Below are 18,340 nucleotides of genomic sequence, written 5' to 3'. Positions count from 1 at the left end.
TATATTGTCACAATGCCTACAGATGCAGTTCTCTTTAGCTAACAATCCTTCACAATGTCTACAAATAACATGGCTGCTAGATCGTTTTCTGGTACTCGCCTTTGCTTGGTGATTGTGTTGCTATTGGAAATTTACGCCTCCGTCTCAGTCATCAGAAACCCATTCCGGATCCTTTCTCGACCTCACTGGTACTCTCACCGAAACAGACTGCTCTGGTCAACATCATGGTCAACAGGAAAACACGGACTGCAGTCTCTTGGGGCGAGTCCATCTTACAGGAGGAGAAAGAGAAATTTGTAATGGGGGTACAAAAAATACTTTGAGGGGAAAGAAAAATGTTACGATGTCTTATGTCCTCTAGTCTTGTTGTTCTTCTTGCTCTGCTGTCATCTCAAAGGTGCTGTCCTCAGTCTTCCAAACGAACATTCCGGTGAAACAATATTCCTTCCAAATCTGCGATCTTTCTGTAAGGAGCAAAAATCTTGCATTACCATTTGTCTAACTGATGTGTGACATACCATCTTTAAAACATAAGAACATGAGAGAGAAGAGAGAAAAAAAAAAAAACAAGAGAGAGAACAATTCATTACATTTTACATTAAACAACAAACAAAAAAACCATTGTCAGATCTTCCGTTCACCATCAGGCTGTCACACCAACACATCCACCGATATCCTTGCGCAGTCCTCTCCCCACCAGTATTCCCACACCTCACCCTTTTGTGCCTGGCCAGGACACACCGATGTCGGTAGGTCACACTGGGGTTAGGTAGACTTCTGCAAAGACCAAGTAGCTATGTGATGTTTGAGTTCTGCCGATGAACGTCAGAGATGGGGAAAAAGAAACATTTACAAATAAATTTTACAACGTTTACCCGGCCGTTCCTGTGTCTACAAGGAACTGACCTCCCAATATCATTAACTGTAACCTCAGGTTTACTATCAGTCCTAATGATCACCTTTCCTGATTGCATATTACAGGTGCGGCCCAAACTTCTTCCTAGGTGATTCCTGATTACAATTTTGTGTGTCATAACTCTTGTTCGTATTCTTGTCTAGGGGGTCTGACTTTATGTGGGCTGTTACAGTTGCTGGCATAATGCCCTTCTCTTTTACAAAGATAACAAACCCTGGGCTTCCTCCAAGTGCCAGTGACCTGAGGTCTTGGTTGATTTGATGCCTCCTCAAACGCTTGGATGCTCATCACCATCAACCGCTTTCCCTGTACTTCCCTGATTCCTTGGATACCATGGTTATGTTGTTGTCTAGGGGGTTAATATACCTTCTGTAAATTTCTTGATCTACAATCTCGTGCATAATGACCTTCCTTCTGGCAATTATAACACCTTATCACCTTTGACTTACCCACAAGGATCTGAGGCTTCTTACCTCCCTGTGCTTCCCTGTGCTTGCTGATGTTTTGCTCATGCCCAACAGCGGACTTTCTTAATGCAGCCACCGAGATATTTCTCCAGTTTGGGTTGGTGGTCTGTACCCTTGTGTTCAACACTTCCTTTAAACCATCCATTAACACAAATACTGCTACTTCTCTATGCGGTGCACTTGTTTCGATGTTTTCTATCTCTGTATACCTAGTCATGTCCTGCAATGCCCGATGGAAATAATTAGAAGTACTTTCCCCTTTGTTTTGTCTTATGGAGAAGATTTCGTTCCACTCGACAACGGCTGGGAAATATACTCCTAACTGTCGGTTGATCTGCTTAATACATTCCTGATTGTGTTTCTCCGTTTGAGGTACTTCCGTGTCTGATTGACAATCAGTAATAAATTTCGCAGGGTCAACACTGGAGGGCAAACATGCCCTCAGCACTGTCCGCCAATCTTTGTTGGTGGGTTCTGTGGAGTTTTCTAGTTCTTTAATGAACCTTTGACATGCAACTATATCTTTCCTAGGATCAGGAAATTCAGACATAATTGACCTCAATTCCATCCGGGACCAGGGACGGCGCATTGCACTGTCCCTGACGGGAATGGTTCCCTGAGCGTCAGTCTTCCCATTGGGGACTGTGATCACCCTGACAGGATTAAACTCAATTACATCATCTTGTGTTGGTTCTACAATATGAGGTACATTTGTTTGTGCGTGATATATAACACCGTACGTACCTGTGGACACGACCTCACCTGACCCTCCGTTAGGGGGTTTGATTACTGCCTTTACCGATTTGGTCGCGTCCACCTGGATGTCTTGTATGATGGCTGCTGGAAAAGGTGCCGACATCGTGCTGGGCTCACTTTCTTGCTTGTAATCCTGAGGGAAGTTTAACATGGGGTGCGACTTGCACAGGTTAACAGTTGTACATTTAACAGTTTTACTTTTATAATTGTTACATTTGTTACACTTATCCTTATCATCTATAATACAGTTGCTAAGTGCATTTTTATCATACACCAGTGTGCCACTCTCTGTAACCACCTTCTCTCCCGTTGCCATATTTTTCTTACCACAGTGAGAGTCAGCTGTGTAAGCTAATTCTCCTTGTATTTCACCTTCCTGTTGCCATAGCTGTAAATAATCATAATGTTTGATCCGTCTCTTTGCAGATTTAATGAGACATATCCTTCTCCTTAGATTTTGTAACACCTCGGGACCAAAACTGCCTACTTGTGGGAACTTTTCCCCATCATGCACAGTCATTCTTTCCCATTCATTGACCTTTGCGTGTGATCCATTTCGGACTTCCCTGTCTGTATCACACGTTATCCTTGCCGACTCTATTGGCCGGTTTACTAAGTCAACCCGAACCGAGGTTGATCGCCCCCTACCTGAACAACTGGCCCCCATCTTTGCAGGTGTTGCTTTCACTACCTCTGACCTTCAAATCAGGGTCTTCAGCGAACCCTTACAAAAACCAAGATGTCCGGGGTAGGCCGGCGGCGGAAGTTTACCGAGTACCTCCACTCACTCGCCCACGTCGACCAATACGCCCACACGCTGCCCTAGCGCTGGCGTACTCGACCTAGGGCCCCTGCGACCTGAACCTCTATTTACTGGAACATGTGGGTGTGATCCGAAGAGCACTTAACCCTTCCCAGTAACTATTGGTTGTTAGAGAATTCCCGAGTGACCAGCGAACCTCCCTTAAAATAAAAAAATTACACAAATCACGTTAGAATGTACAAATAGCGTTTATGACCCCTCTAGCGTACGCAAATGGTACTGGGTCAAGTTACTAACTAATGCACACAATTACGTGCGGTACAATCGTTCTGCACATAAGCAACTAATCTTATGTGCGGAGCGACCAGTGAAATCGAAAATTGTGGCTGCGAATTCCTTCAGCCTGAGCTTAATGGCCTATATGGGTACCGCACCAACCCTTCCTGGTGTTGTGCTCCTTTACTCTTTCTCTATAGCGGACTTCTTAGTCTGCTGTACCTAGACCTCCTGGTCTGTCTGGACCTCCTGGTCTGTGCTACAGTAGACCTCCTGGTCTGCTATACTCTAATGCTCTTATTAATATGTTTAACAAGGGATGCCTCCCAAGCCACCGTGCAGTCACTTACACGTATGTACCTCACGAGAACTCGATGATTTCCTGTGGTTCAACCCCAAGAATTAGAAACTTATATATATATACACACTCTTTCACCTCATGTACTCTTTACTTTCGTTTCTGCGCAGAAATCCCTTTCATTCAGTATCGCAGTCTAGTCCAGAGGAGTTGCAACTAGAGAAGGATCTATTAGCTTAAAATTTTGGACACTGAGACTGATTTGCGCTATTATCGCGTTTCCTCCTTATTGCCTACTAAAACAATACTATCGTGTGATTTGTATTACGTGGGCGTATCCGTACGCTTCCGTTGCGTAATATACGCTCCGTGCGTCGACCCTTGCGTCGCATACGTTCGCCCTGTCCCTTGTTAGAGACACGTGTACGCAGGCCAGATATGTCCACAGAAATACAATTAACACGTTTATATCAATGTAAATGATCTTTAACTGTAATCATCTACTGAACACCACACAGAACTTCCTTGTATCTTAGGCAAGCCGTGTGCGTGTTTTACAAATTACTCCTTAACGTATTATTTTTACTTTTAACTTACCAATAGCAACCACTCTTTCTCAGCACGTTATCAATTATAAATGGCAAACAGGAGAGTGAGACGTGAAACTACACAATTGAAAAGAAATACAGGTGTGTGCGTGCGTGCGTGTGTGCGTACGCAAAACAGAAATAAACAGTTTTAAAAGATAATAGCGTATTGTTCTTACCTTCCTACCTTCCGGTTCCGGATTCCACCCCAGCACTCCTACAGCGTAGCGTAACAGACGCTTATCTAGTCAGCACCACTGTATCCCTCACCACCAATACGGATACGAAAGGACACTGCTTTCCCGTCCTTTGCTGACAGATAAAGTCTGTTTGCACTAGTGTGGATATGTGGAGGGAGGACGAGGCCCCAATTGATAAAGCTAACTATTTATCTTATTACATTCACTATAAAATGGGTAAGAGACTCAGTACGCAATTGGCGTATGGGGTACCGTAAGGGTACGCACTTAGCGTAGCAGACGCTTAGCCGTGGTCGAGACGCACATGCGACACGCTCGCTCACAACTTAACGCGTGGTGTCGAGCACGCTATAGGCGGCCGACTACCGTAATACTGCGCTACTAGCGTAGCGTACGCTCGTGACCACGAGGAGAACACGAGCGGTGCAGACGCTCACGAGATGACACTCAGTAAACCTTGTATGCAACACAGTGAAAGATTGAGTTTGTACTGTAACCCTTGGTTTTGTAATGTGAGCACAATGCAATGCTAATTAACCTCTATTGTATGAAAGCCTCTTGAGCGATTGAGACACTCTGAATACTCTCAGCAATGTAATAAACACACAATACCTTGCTAAGGTTCCAACACCTTTACTAACAATATCTAGCTATGAAAAAGTTAAAACAGTTAACAGTTGATACACTACAGGCTAACATCAATATCTAAACATAATAACTACACATATACAATATACAACAGTTTAACAATAACAGAGAGAGAGAGAGAGAGAGAGAGAGAGTATGGCAAATACAGAGAATAAATTGGTCACAGAGAGTACTTACACACATGAGAATGAATCGCCTGCGCTATCTGGATATCCAGCTCCCAGTTAATCAGTGATGAAAACCGTTGTGGAGAGAAGAGTCTTGTGTCCCCAAGCCTATTTCAAACTATATTTATGTACTAGCTCAAGACATACTTCAATAGATACTATGTGTCCTCTTTTCATTGGTTAGGGGGTGGGACATGTATTGCACCTGGGATCATTGGTTAGTTCAAGAAATGGGCGATGGCTAGAACTTGTCAGTATTCTAAATTCCTCTCTTGGTTGTATTGGGGAAACCTATTGTTTGGATCTTCCAAACAAACTCTGTCTCTGTGCTTTGTTTACCCTCTGGTCACCTCTTTCAGTTGAGACAATGACATCTCAGCACTCATTATTCTGGAGAGAAACCTGGACCTATTCATAAACAAAGGTATAAGCCCTCTTCATGGAATCTCAAAGCTTAGTGTAAGTAAGGCTATTTGTTTTCGGTCTGTGTGAAAGAGGTGACTGAATTCCAGTCCCCCACCCTGCATTTGTGTAATTTATTCTGAATGCAATTAATCTTATGTTCTACTTCTGTGCATAACCATGAGCAGGAACTATGCGAATCCCTCCCAACTGTCATAGACACAACACTTCTTCAATACCCCACAGCTGGACACCAAATACTACCCTCCAACCTTTATCTGAACCCTCCCAGCATGTAAAGGAGAATTTCTCAGGTCCAAGAACCGTTTTAAACTTACCATACTTGCTGACATTATGAAGGGGGATATTAACTATAAAACGCATTATATTGGTTAAATATGTAGCGATCGAGTAGCTCGCTAGTCGCACACAAACACCGCCGTAAATACCCATCTCCATGCGCAGGCGACGTCAGAGCGTCCCCTACGCAACCTGAGGGGATGCGTACGCACGGGGGAGTCGGTGCGCGAGCAGCGGGCACGTGCATTGGGGTTAGTACAAGGCATCATAGGTCGCTATATTTTTCGACTTTGACACCGCCTTGCTCGGTTAACCCGAGCGCGCCCGAACGTCATCGTCCCGCTGTCGGATTCTCGCGAGATTCGTATTCTATATAAGGAGCCGCGCATCGCCGCCATTTTCACTCGTGCATTGGAGATGATAGGGAGAGGACGTGTGCAGCGTTCTCTCAGTTGTGTTCAGTGTGCTGCAAATATCTGTGCTCAGTGTGCTGCAAATATCTGTGCTCAGTGTGCTTGCAAATATCTGTGCTCAGTGTGCTGAAAATATCTACGTTCTCTGCCTGTTTTTTCTGCCTGAAAAACGCTCCATATCTGTGCTCAGTGTGCTGCAAATATTTGTGCTCAGTGTGCTTTATTGTGGGGACTGGGGACCACCAGTATTATATAGTAGGAGGACAGTGCAGAGTTTTGCTGACCAGTGACCACCAGTATTATACGTTCTCTGCCTGAAAAACGCTCCATATCTGTGCTGCATTGTAGTATATAGTAGGAGGACAGTGCAGAATTTTGCTGACCAGTGACCACCAGTATTACATCAGTACGGTACAGTAGTCCACTGCTCTACGTACCTCTGTGTCATCAAGTATACTATCCATCCATACCTGTGGTGCATTTTAGTTGTTGTGTGCAGTAGTAGGAGGACAGTGCATTATTTTGCTGACCACCAGTATATAATATATAGCAGTACGGTACAGTAGTCCACTGCTCTACCTACCTCTGTGTCGTCAAGTATACTATCCATCCATACCTGTGGTGCATTTTAGTTGTTGTGCGCAGTAGTAGGAGGACAGTGCATAATTTTGCTGACCACCAGTATATAATATATAGCAGTACGGTACAGTAGTCCACTGCTCTACCTACATCTGTGTCGTCAAGTATACTATCCATCCATACCTGTGGTGCATTTTAGTTGTGCGCAGTAGTAGGAGGACAGTGCATAATTTTGCTGACCACCAGTATATAATATATAGCAGTACGGTACAGTAGTCCACTGCTCTACCTACCTCTGTGTCGTCAAGTATACTATCCATCCATACCTGTGGTGCATTTTAGTTGTTGTGCGCAGTAGTAGGAGGACAGTGCATAATTTTGCTGACCACCAGTATATAATATATAGCAGTACGGTACAGTAGTCCACTGCTCTACCTACCTCTGTGTCGTCAAGTATACTATCCATCCATACCTGTGGTGCATTTTAGTTGTTGTGCGCAGTAGTAGGAGGACAGTGCATAAATTTGCTGACCACCAGTATATAATATATAGCAGTACGGTACAGTAGTCCACTGCTCTACCTACCTCTCTGTCGTCACGTATACTATCCATCCAGCGACCTTGGTGCACCTCTTTTTTTCTTTGCATCATGTGCTGTTTGGGGACTATTTTTTTAAGTGCCATCCTGTCTGACACTGCAGTGCCACTCCTAGATGGGCCAGTTGTTTGTGTCGGCCACTTGGGCCGCTTAGCTTAACCATCCAGCGACCTTGGTGCACCTCTTTTTTTCTTTGCATCATGTGCTGTTTGGGGACTATTTTTTAAATCTGCCATCCTGTCTGACACTGCAGTGCCACTCCTAGATGGGCCAGGTGTTTGTGTCAGCCACTTGGGTCGCTTAGCTTAGCCACACTGCTACCTCATAGCACCTCTTTTTTTCTTTGCATCATGTGCTGTTTGGGGACTATTTTCTAAATCTGCCATCCTGTCTGACACTGCAGTGCCACTCCTAGATGGGTCTGACACTGCAGTGCCACTCCTAGATGGGCCAGTTGTTTGTGTCGGCCACTAGGGTCGCTTAGCTTAACCATCCAGCGACCTTGGTGCACCTCTTTTTTTCTTTGCATCATGTGCTGTTTGGGGACTATTTTTTTTAATCTGCCATCCAGTCTGACACTGCAGTGCCACTCCTAGATGGGCCAGGTGTTTGTGTCAGCCACTTGGGTCGCTTAGCTTAGTCACACAGCGACCTTGGTGCACCTCTTTTTTTCTTTGCATCATGTGCTGTTTGGGGACTATTTTTGAAGTGCCATCCTGTCTGACACTGCAGTGCCACTCCTAGATGGGCCAGGTGTTTGTGTCGGCCACTTGGGTCGCTTAGCTTAGTCATTCAGCGACCTCGGTGCAAATTTTAGGACTAAAAATAATATTGTGAGGTGTTCAGAATAGACTGGAAATGAGTGGAAATTATGGTTATTGAGGTTAATAATACTATGGGATCAAAATTACCCCCAAATTCTATGATTTAAGCTGTTTTTGAGGGTTTTTTGTAAAAAAAACCCACCCGAATCCGACAAAAAAATTACAGGGAGGTTTTGCCAAAACGCGTCCGAATCCAAAACACGGCCGCGGAACCGAATCCAAAACCAAAACACAAAACCCGAAAAATGTCCGGTGCACATCACTAGTTCTGACCTCAGACTCCGTAATCGGGGTTATTAGCATTTCTAAAGCCAAAAAGGAGGGGTCCTCCCTTACATTAGTGGAAGGGTCAGAGTAGAGGTCTGTGTAAAATTGTGCCATGATCGGAACTATGAATTTACTATCGTCAGTCACAGTGCCATCAGGTACTTTTAAAGGGTGGACTATCAGCAAGTAGTCTATTCTAGAGAGGATACTATAAGTGGCCGAAAGGCACGTGTAGGATTTCTCAGTCAGGTGATGGGCCCTCCAGGAATCTACCAAATGTAATCACTCCATTAACATAAGTATGCCAAAACCATAGCGGAGATATTTTTTACGAGTAGAGACCTGGCAGTCTAATTGGGAGGAGATGCACATATTAAAGTCACCACATATCAGCATACGTAAGTGTGAATAAGGTTGGAGAAAAGATAGAAGTTAGTAGAAAAATGTTGGGAGGGTATATTAGGAGCATACACGTTACATATGAGGTAAGTGGTAGCACCCAGCTTTATCTCACCAACTGCAAATCTACTATCCGGGTCTATTACAGAAGTGAGTAGTTCCATGGTAATGTGGCACCTCATCAAAATGACTACATCTCTCTTCTTAGAATTAAAGGAGGCCATCAGCAGGAACAAGGTGAGTCTCCTGGAGAAACTATTTTCTGTTTGGTGAGATAAAGCAGAACTTTTTTCCACTTTTGCGGAGAGTTGATACCGCCCACATTCCATGAGCCAATCTTAATTGGAGCCATAACTTATCAAGAAATAATATAGGTAGGCTGACCAGGGCCGCTTCCCTGCAAGTCATAACAGACAGGCGTGCTTAATTCTTCTCGGATCCGGGGGAGGGGAGACACAGGGGGTAATTCCAAGTTGATCGCATCAGGAATTATGTTAGCAGTTGGGCAAAACCATGTGCACTGCAGGGGAGGCAGATATAACGTGCAGAAAGAGTTAGATTTGGGTGGGTTATGTTGTTTCTGTGCAGGGTAAATACTGGCTGCTTTATTTTTACACTGCAATTTAGATTGCAGATTGAACACACCACACCCAAATCTAACTCTCTCTGCACATGTTATATCTGCCCCCCCCTGCAGTGCACATGGTTTTGCCCAACTGCTAACAAAATTCCCGGCTGCAATCAACTTGGAATTACCCCCACAGTGTACACAAACAACAACAAAGAAAAAAAAATTGTCCCAAAGCCAGAGAGCGGTCACGCTCCCATCAGAGGGCGAGGAGCACTTTCACGGCTGGGCAGCATCTTTGGTGATAACTTCCACATTGTTGAAGAACAGAGAATAACACAACAAAACAAAATTGAGGGTCGCTCATTAGGACCACCGAAGCATAAAAAACATTAAATATAATAGTAATGCAAGGCACAAAAAGGTGGAAGAAAGAGGAAAACAGCAATCCCAGGCCAGCTGTGCAAAACATGTATAGGTTAAGCGAACAGGAGGTATATAATAAACATATTAGCTGTATTCATAAGGCACAAGAGGAATTAGGTAGCCGCAGTGTCAGAAGGGTAATCAGGGGCACACAGGACTAAGCGTCACATATGTTGCAATAAACTATATCACTTCAGTAGCTGGCACCACTGAGACAAATCACCCAGGTAGAGCCATATTAGACAGCTACAGTAAGGGTGGAATGAGAAGACACCAAGATAGAGAAGTCAGGTCACGTCATGTACATCCTCTATGGATGAATGAATATCATCCCCATCATTTAATTACTCAAGATACTTGCTGGCATCATCCACCGATGTGAAGTCAGCATGTGAGGTGCCGCTATACAATCGCAAACATGCAGGATAGAGTAAGGCAATTTTTTTCCCTTGACGAATCAGCTGTTAGCACAGAGGCGAGAACTCCTTTCGAGCATTTGTAAGTTCCGCAGAGTAGTCCTGGAATATAGGGATCTTTTGGTCCTCCCATGTGAGATTTCTTAGCTTACGAGACGCTAACCATATAGCATTCTTATGAGCGTAATTAAGAATCTTAAATATAACCACTCTCGGTTTCTCCCCAGGTTGCGTACGGACCGGGCCTAGACTGTGTGCTCTCTCTATCATCATATCCGTGCATTGTTCAGAAATATGAAGGATTTCAGGCAAAGTGGTTTTCAGAAAAACAAACAAAGCAGGGCCTTTAATTGATTCTGGAACGCCAACCACACGCAGATTACTTCTGCGAGATCTGTTTTCCAAATCTTGGATCTTAAGGCCCGTACACACTGGTCGATATATCAGCCGTTCTCTTGAACGGCCGATATATCGCGGGACCATCGGCCAGTGTGTACGGCCGATATGTCTGTGAACTCTGTCGTTCACAGATGTATAGCGTCGGCCGCGCAGCACAGCCGACGGCCAATATATCTACCGATATATTGGCGCGTCGCTGTCTGTGTACGGGGCGGTCGGCCGACCGCCCGTACACATGCTGCGGTGGCCGGCAGTGATTGACAGCTGAGCTGGGCAGGCGTGTGTACACGCCCGCCCAGTTCATGACGTCAGTCCCCGACGGATCGGGCAGTGTGTATGCACAGCACACTACCTGATCTGTCCATAGATATATCTGCCGATCAATTGATCTGCAGATATATCTACTAGTGTGTACCCACCTTTATTAAGCAAGTGGTCTTGCATTTTCTTCTGTTTGGCAACAACAATCTGCAAATCAGCAACATCAGCAAACATAGCCCCACATCCTCTGTTCATTTACATGAACACTTTTAGTAAGGCCATCCAGCTGCTGTGTCATGTGTGCTGTTTGTGCAACCAGAAGGGGGCCTATAGCCTCCCTGATTGCAGAGACCATGTCCCTGTATGTAACAGGAGAATCAACCTGGTGAGAAGCAGCAGGAGTATCATGAGGAGGTAAGAGAAGTTGGGGGGAGATTGTGCAGGGAGTGCAGTACTCACAGCGTGGCATGTGAGAGCCAGTTCACCAGGGGACTTCAGGTGAGTGCCCTGCGAGTGTGGAGGCTGAGGCAGCAGCCGTGAAAGTGGTTGTCCGGCAGTCACAGCGGAGCTGCACTCAGGTGAGGCTCACATCAGCGGGACCGCAAGCGGAAGTCCAGTCAGGTGGCTTTTAAATACACTGCTCCTTTAATTTTTCCTTCCCCAACACATGAAATGGCCATTTCAACTCATAAATAAGGTAGATGGGAAGCAAAGTAAAAACAGATTTTCTAAAGAAAAAAAAAATCAATACAATAAATAACAATAAAAACATTAAGACATAAAAGGTACAATGAGTACAAATTTGTATGGGATAAAGTGCCTACCAGATGCTAAGATAGTTATACAGCATATGCAGTCCTATGTCATGCCAACAGTAAAGCATCCTGTGTGCGGTTGCTTCTCAGCCAAGGGAGTGGGCTCACTCATAATTTTGCCTAAGAACACAGCCATGAATAAAGAATGGTACCAAAACATCCTCCAAGGGCAAATTCTGTCAAGCATCCAAGAACAGTTTGGTGATGAACAATGCCTTTTCCAACATGATAGAGCACCTTGCCATAAGGCAAAAGTGATAACTAAGTGGCTCGGGGAACAAAACATCAAAATTTTGGATCCATGGCCTGGAAACTCTGCAGACCTTAATACCATTGAGAACTTGTGGTCAGTCCTCAAGAGGCGGGTGGACAACCCCCCCCCCCCCCACACACACACACACACACACACACACACACACACACACACACACACACACACACACACACACACACACAAATTCTGACCAAACTCCAAGTTGATTGACAGCATGCCAGGGCGAATTGTAGAGGTCTTGAAAAAGAAGGGTCAACACTGCAAATATTGACTCTTTGCATAAATTCATGTAATTGTCAATAAAAGCCTTTGACACTTATGAAATGCCTGTAATTTGACTTCAGTGTACCATAGTAACATGTGACAAAAAGGTCTAAAGGCACTGAAGCAGCAAACTTTGTGAAAACCAATACTTACTGTATGTCATTCTCAAAACTTTTGGCCATGGCTGTACATGTCCCAAACTCTCCTATGTTATAGGGGTATCCAATCTTTAGGTCGACACTCATTAGGTCGACGACTATTGGTCGTCATGGACATTATGTCGACATGGTCATTAGGTTGACATGGCAAAGGTTGACACATGAAAATGTCGACATGAGTTTTTCAACTTTTTTTTTCTTTTTCATACTTTACAATCCACATGGACTGTAGTAACCTGTGCCGAGCGCACCGGTAGCGGAGCGAGTCACCTTGCCCAAAGCATGGCATGCAAAGCACGCCATGCGAGGGGACACGTGCACTAATTGGGGTTCCCGGTCACATTACGAAGAAAACGACACCCAAAAATATAAAACAAAACTCATGTCAACTTTTTTCCATGTTGACCTAAGTACCGTGTTGACCTATTTCAGGTGTGGACCTAGTCACTGTCAACCAACAGTGGCCGACCTAATGACTGTCAACCTAGTTACTGTCGACCCAATGAACCACACCCGTTATAGAAAGTATATATTAATACTAATAGACAGTAGGGGACAGTTTTCCCTTAATTATAGATATAAGGTGACAGTATAATTTAATTAATCTACTTACCTAGATTAGTTATAAGGTTACCACATATATATATATATATATATATATCTATATATATAATATATATATATATTACAGATGAGCGGGTTCGGTTCGTCAAGATACGAACCCCCCCGAACTTCACCTATTTTACACGGTTCCGAGGCAGCCTCGGATCTTCCCGCCTTGCTCGGTTAACCCGAGCGCGCCCGAACGTCTTCATCCCACTGTCAGATTCTCGCGAGATTCGGATTCTATATAAGGAGCCGCGCGTCGCCGCCATTTTCACTCGTGCATTGGAGATGATAGCGAGAGGACGTGGCTGTGTTCTCTCAGTTTCTGTGTTCAGTGTGCTGCAAATATCTGTGCTCAGTGTGCTGCAAATATCTGTGCTCAGTGTGCTGCAAATATCTACGTTCTCTGCCTGAAAAACGCTCCATATCTGTCCTCATTGTAGTATATAGTATATATATAGCAGTACGGTACAGTAGTCCATTGCTCTACCTCTGTGTCGTCAAGTATACTATCCATCCATACCTGTGCTGCATTGTAGTTGTGCGCAGTATATAGTAGGAGGACAGTGCAGAATTTTGCTGACCACCAGTATATATATAGCAGTACGGTACAGTAGTCCATTGCTCTACCTCGGTGTCGTCAAGTATACTATCCATATCTGTGCTGCATTGTAGTTGTGCGCAGTATATAGTAGGAGGACAGTGCAGAATTTTGCTGACCACCAGTATATATATAGCAGTACGGTACAGTAGTCCATTGCTCTACCTCTGTGTCGTCAAGTATACTATCCATATCTGTGCTGCATTGTAGTTGTGCGCAGTATATAGTAGGAGGACAGTGCAGAATTTTGCTGACCACCAGTATATATATAGCAGTACGGTACAGTAGTCCATTGCTCTACCTCTGTGTCGTGAAGTATACTATCCATATCTGTGCTGCATTGTAGTTGTGCGCAGTATATAGTAGGAGGACAGTGCAGAATTTTGCTGACCACCAGTATATATATAGCAGTACGGTACAGTAGTCCATTGCTCTACCTCTGTGTCGTCAAGTATACTATCCATATCTGTGCTGCATTGTAGTTGTGCGCAGCATATAGTAGGAGGACAGTGCAGAATTTTGCTGACCACCAGTATATATATAGCAGTACGGTATAGTAGTCCATTGCTCTACCTCTGTGTCGTCAAGTATACTATCCATATCTGTGCTGCATTGTAGTTGTGCGCAGTATTATAGTAGGAGGACAGTGCAGAATTTTGCTGACCACCAGTATATATATAGCAGTAGGGTACAGTAGTCCATTGCTCTACCTCTGTGTCGTCAAGTATACTATCCATATCTGTGCTGCATTGTAGTTGTGCGCAGTATTATAGTAGGAGGACAGTGCAGAATTTTGCTGACCACCAATATATATATATATATATATATATATATATATATATATACACATACAGCAGCAGCCGGCACTCCCACAATGATTTCAAGATGCTCAGGTGCCAGAAATAAAAATAAATATAACTCCAACCATAAACGGCACTCAGAGACAGTATAGCAAAAAAACTTGTATTCCCAACTGTCAACATTTCGGGGCTCAAAGCCCCGTCGTCAGGACAAAATAACAGCAGTACTTTGATTACTGCTGTTATTTTGTCCTGACGACGGGGCTTTGAGCCCCGAAACGTTGACAGTTGGGAATACAAGTTTTTTTGCTATACTGTCTCTGAGTGCCGTTTATGGTTGGAGTTATATATATATATATATATATATATATATATTTATCTCTGCATCATGTGCTGTTTGGGGACTATTTTTTTAAGTGCCATCCGTTCTGACACTGCAGTGCCACTCCTAGATGGGCCAGGTGTTTGTGTCGGCCACTTGGGTCGCTTAGCTTAGCCATCCATCCTCGGTGCAAATTTTAGGACTAAAAATAATATTGTGAGGTGTGAGGTGTTCAAAATAGACTGGAAATGTGTGGAAATTATGGTTATTGGGGTTAATAATACTATGGGATCAAAATGACCCCCAAAATCTATGATTTAAGCTGTTTTTGAGGGTTTTTTGTAAAAAAACACCCGAATCCAAAACACACCCGAATCCGACAAAAAATTTTCAGGGAGGTTTTGCCAAAACGCGTCCGAATCCAAAACACGGCTGCGGAACCGAATCCAAAACCAAAACACAAAACCCGAAAAATTTCCAGTGCACATCACTAATATTATATATATATATATATATATATGCGAAAGCCCTCATTCACTCACTGACTGACTCATCACTAATTCTCTTACTCCCCGATATGTTGGGAAGATGAAATGTAACATGGGTATTCTGCAGGTGGGAAATAGGAAAACTATGTAATTAGAATTTTAATAAACCTCCCCTAAGGGAATGAAAAGGGGTTTGACATTATGATGTCATTACCGATGCCTGGCTTGAGCTGCGTAAACAATAACGTCCAAACGCAGAGCCGGCCCTACCCAATATGATGCCCTAGGCAAGATTTTGGCTGGTGCCCCCTAGCACCAACGCTAGTTCCGCCTCTGACCCTGCACCCCTTTCCCAGCACCATCGCCCCTCACCTATACCAGTCCTTATTTTGGTTTTCCTACCCCCCGGTAATTTAAATAAGAACAGCGTGCACATTCGGCGCACAGCCCAAAATGGTATGTGTTCTTGCTGGGAAGGGGCATGGCCACACAATAGTACCCCCAATTCAAATTATGCCACACAGTACTGCAACTTTGTTCACAATTAATCATGCGATAGTGTCCTTTATTCACATTACATCACACAGTAGTACCACTTTACCTTGTATACGTTACTCCTCACAGTAGTGCCCCTTATTCACATAACATCATACTAAATTGATCCTTATTCACATTACACCACAGCATATTGCTCTTTATTCACATTACACCACACCATATTGCTCTTTATTCTCATTACACCACACCATATTGCTCTATATTCATATTACACCACACCATATTGCTCTATATTCTCATTACACCACACCATATTGCTCCTTATTCACATTACACCACACCATATTGCTCCTTATTCACATTACACCACACCATATTGCTCCTTATTCACATTACACCACACCATATTGCTCTTTATTCTCATTACACCACACCATATTGCTCTTTATTCTCATTACTCCACACCATATTGCTCCTTATTCACATTACACCACACCATATTGCTCTTTATTCACATTACACCACACCATATTGCTCTATATTCTCATTACACCACACCATATTGCTCTATATTCTCATTACACCACACCATATTGCTCTTTATTCTCATTACACCACACCATATTGCTCCTTATTCACATTATTATTATTATTTATTTATTTATTAACAGTTTCTTATATAGCGCAGCAAATTCCGTTGCGCTTTACAATTTGAAATAACAATAACAAACTGGGTGATAACAGTCATAGAGGTAGGAAGGCCCTGCTCGCAAGCTTACAATCTATAGGGAAATAGGCATATGTACACAAGGAAAGGTGCTATCTATTGCATAGAATGAGAAGACATGTGAGGATATGTGTGGACTGTACAGAGTGGATGTAATTTGATAGGAAGGTTTATGAAAGTTATGTGGGTGGTTCAGGAATTTGATACGCTTGCCTAAAGAGGTGAGTTTTCAGGGAACGCTTGAAGGTTTGGAGACTAGAGGAGAGTCTTATTGTGCGTGGTAGGGCATTCCACAGAGTGGGTGCAGCCCGATGAAAGTCCTGCAGTCGTGAGTGGGAGCGAGTAATGAGTGTGGATGAGAGACGCAGGTCTTGTGAAGAGCAAGGGGGTTGGGTTGGGAGATATTTTGTGATAAGCGAAGTGATGTACGTTGGTGTAGTTTGGTTAATGGCCTTGTGTGTGAGTAAAAGTATTTTATATTGAATGCGGTAGAGTACAGGTAACCAATGGAGGGACTGACAGAGTGGATCTGCAGACGATGAACGTCTAGCGAGGAAGATAAGCCTCGCCGCTGCATTCAGAATGGATTGTAGTGGTGAGAGTCTCGTTTTGGGAAGACCAGTTAGGAGACTATTGCAATAATCAATGCGGGAGATAATGAGAGCGTGGATTAGAGTTTTAGCAGTGTCTTGTGTAAGGTATGGTCCTATTTTGGATATGTTTTTTAGATGCATGTAACATGATCTTGAGACAGATTGAATGTGGGGAACAAAGGACAGATCAGAGTCAAGGATGACACCTAGGCAGCGAGCTTGTGGGGTAGGGTAGATAGTCAAGTTTTCAACAGTGATAGAGATATCAGGTTGGTACCTACTATTGGCCGGTGGAAATATAATTAACTCTGTCTTTGAAATATTAAGTTTGAGGTGGCGAGATGTCATCCAAGATGAGATGGCAGAAAGGCATTCAGTGACACGGCCCAGTACAGATAGGGACAAGTCAGGGGAGGATAGGTAGATTTGAGTATCATCTGTGTACAGATGATACTGAAAACCAAAAGAGCTGATTAGTTTACCAAGAGAGGAGGTATAGATAGAGAAAAGCAGAGGACCCAAGACTGAGCCTTGCGGTACTCCAACTGAAAGAGGTAGCAAAGAGGAGGTAGATTCAGAGAAGCATTACATCATACCATATTGCTCTTTATTCACATTAGACTACACAGTAGTGCCCTTTCTATACACATTTGCTGCACATTATTAATGCATTATACACATGAAATGCATAATGACCGTTACAAATATGCTGAACACTATTGCACAACCAACACACTCACACACACAGCACTCACACGGCCGCTAACACTGTGACCTCTGCCTCTGATTGGATACATAAATCTTACACCATGCAGCAGGAGATGCCTGGCGCGAGTCAACTGGTAGCTCTGCTAACGTCAGGTGCCTGTTTTTGATGAAAATGCATGTTATTTGTATTGCTATGTGGCTAGGATGCACAAGCAGCTTCTCCTGATTAAAATGATATGCGGCATGCCTATATACTGTGTGTGATTGTGGCTGTATCTGCACACGAAATGCTACACACAGAATATAGACATGCTGCATATCATTTTAATCAGCAGAAGCTGCTTGTGCCGCTAGGCATATCAGATGCCCTAGGCAATTGCCTAGTTTGCCTATACCTAGGACCGGCTCTGTCCAAACGGACAATCGGATCCAAATTTGGATTGCTCCTCCAGTGTGTAGAATTTAATAAAGTACAAAAATGGTCCTGTCACTTTTTACCATTTCTGCTACGGGTGCTCCTCGGGTAACGCCAAGAACCATGGATTAATATTTACTT

The sequence above is a fragment of the Pseudophryne corroboree genome, chromosome 2, assembly GCF_028390025.1.
Source record: "Pseudophryne corroboree isolate aPseCor3 chromosome 2, aPseCor3.hap2, whole genome shotgun sequence".
Taxonomy (NCBI): Eukaryota; Metazoa; Chordata; class Amphibia; order Anura; family Myobatrachidae; genus Pseudophryne; species Pseudophryne corroboree.
Note: the sequence above shows the minus strand (reverse complement) of the source record.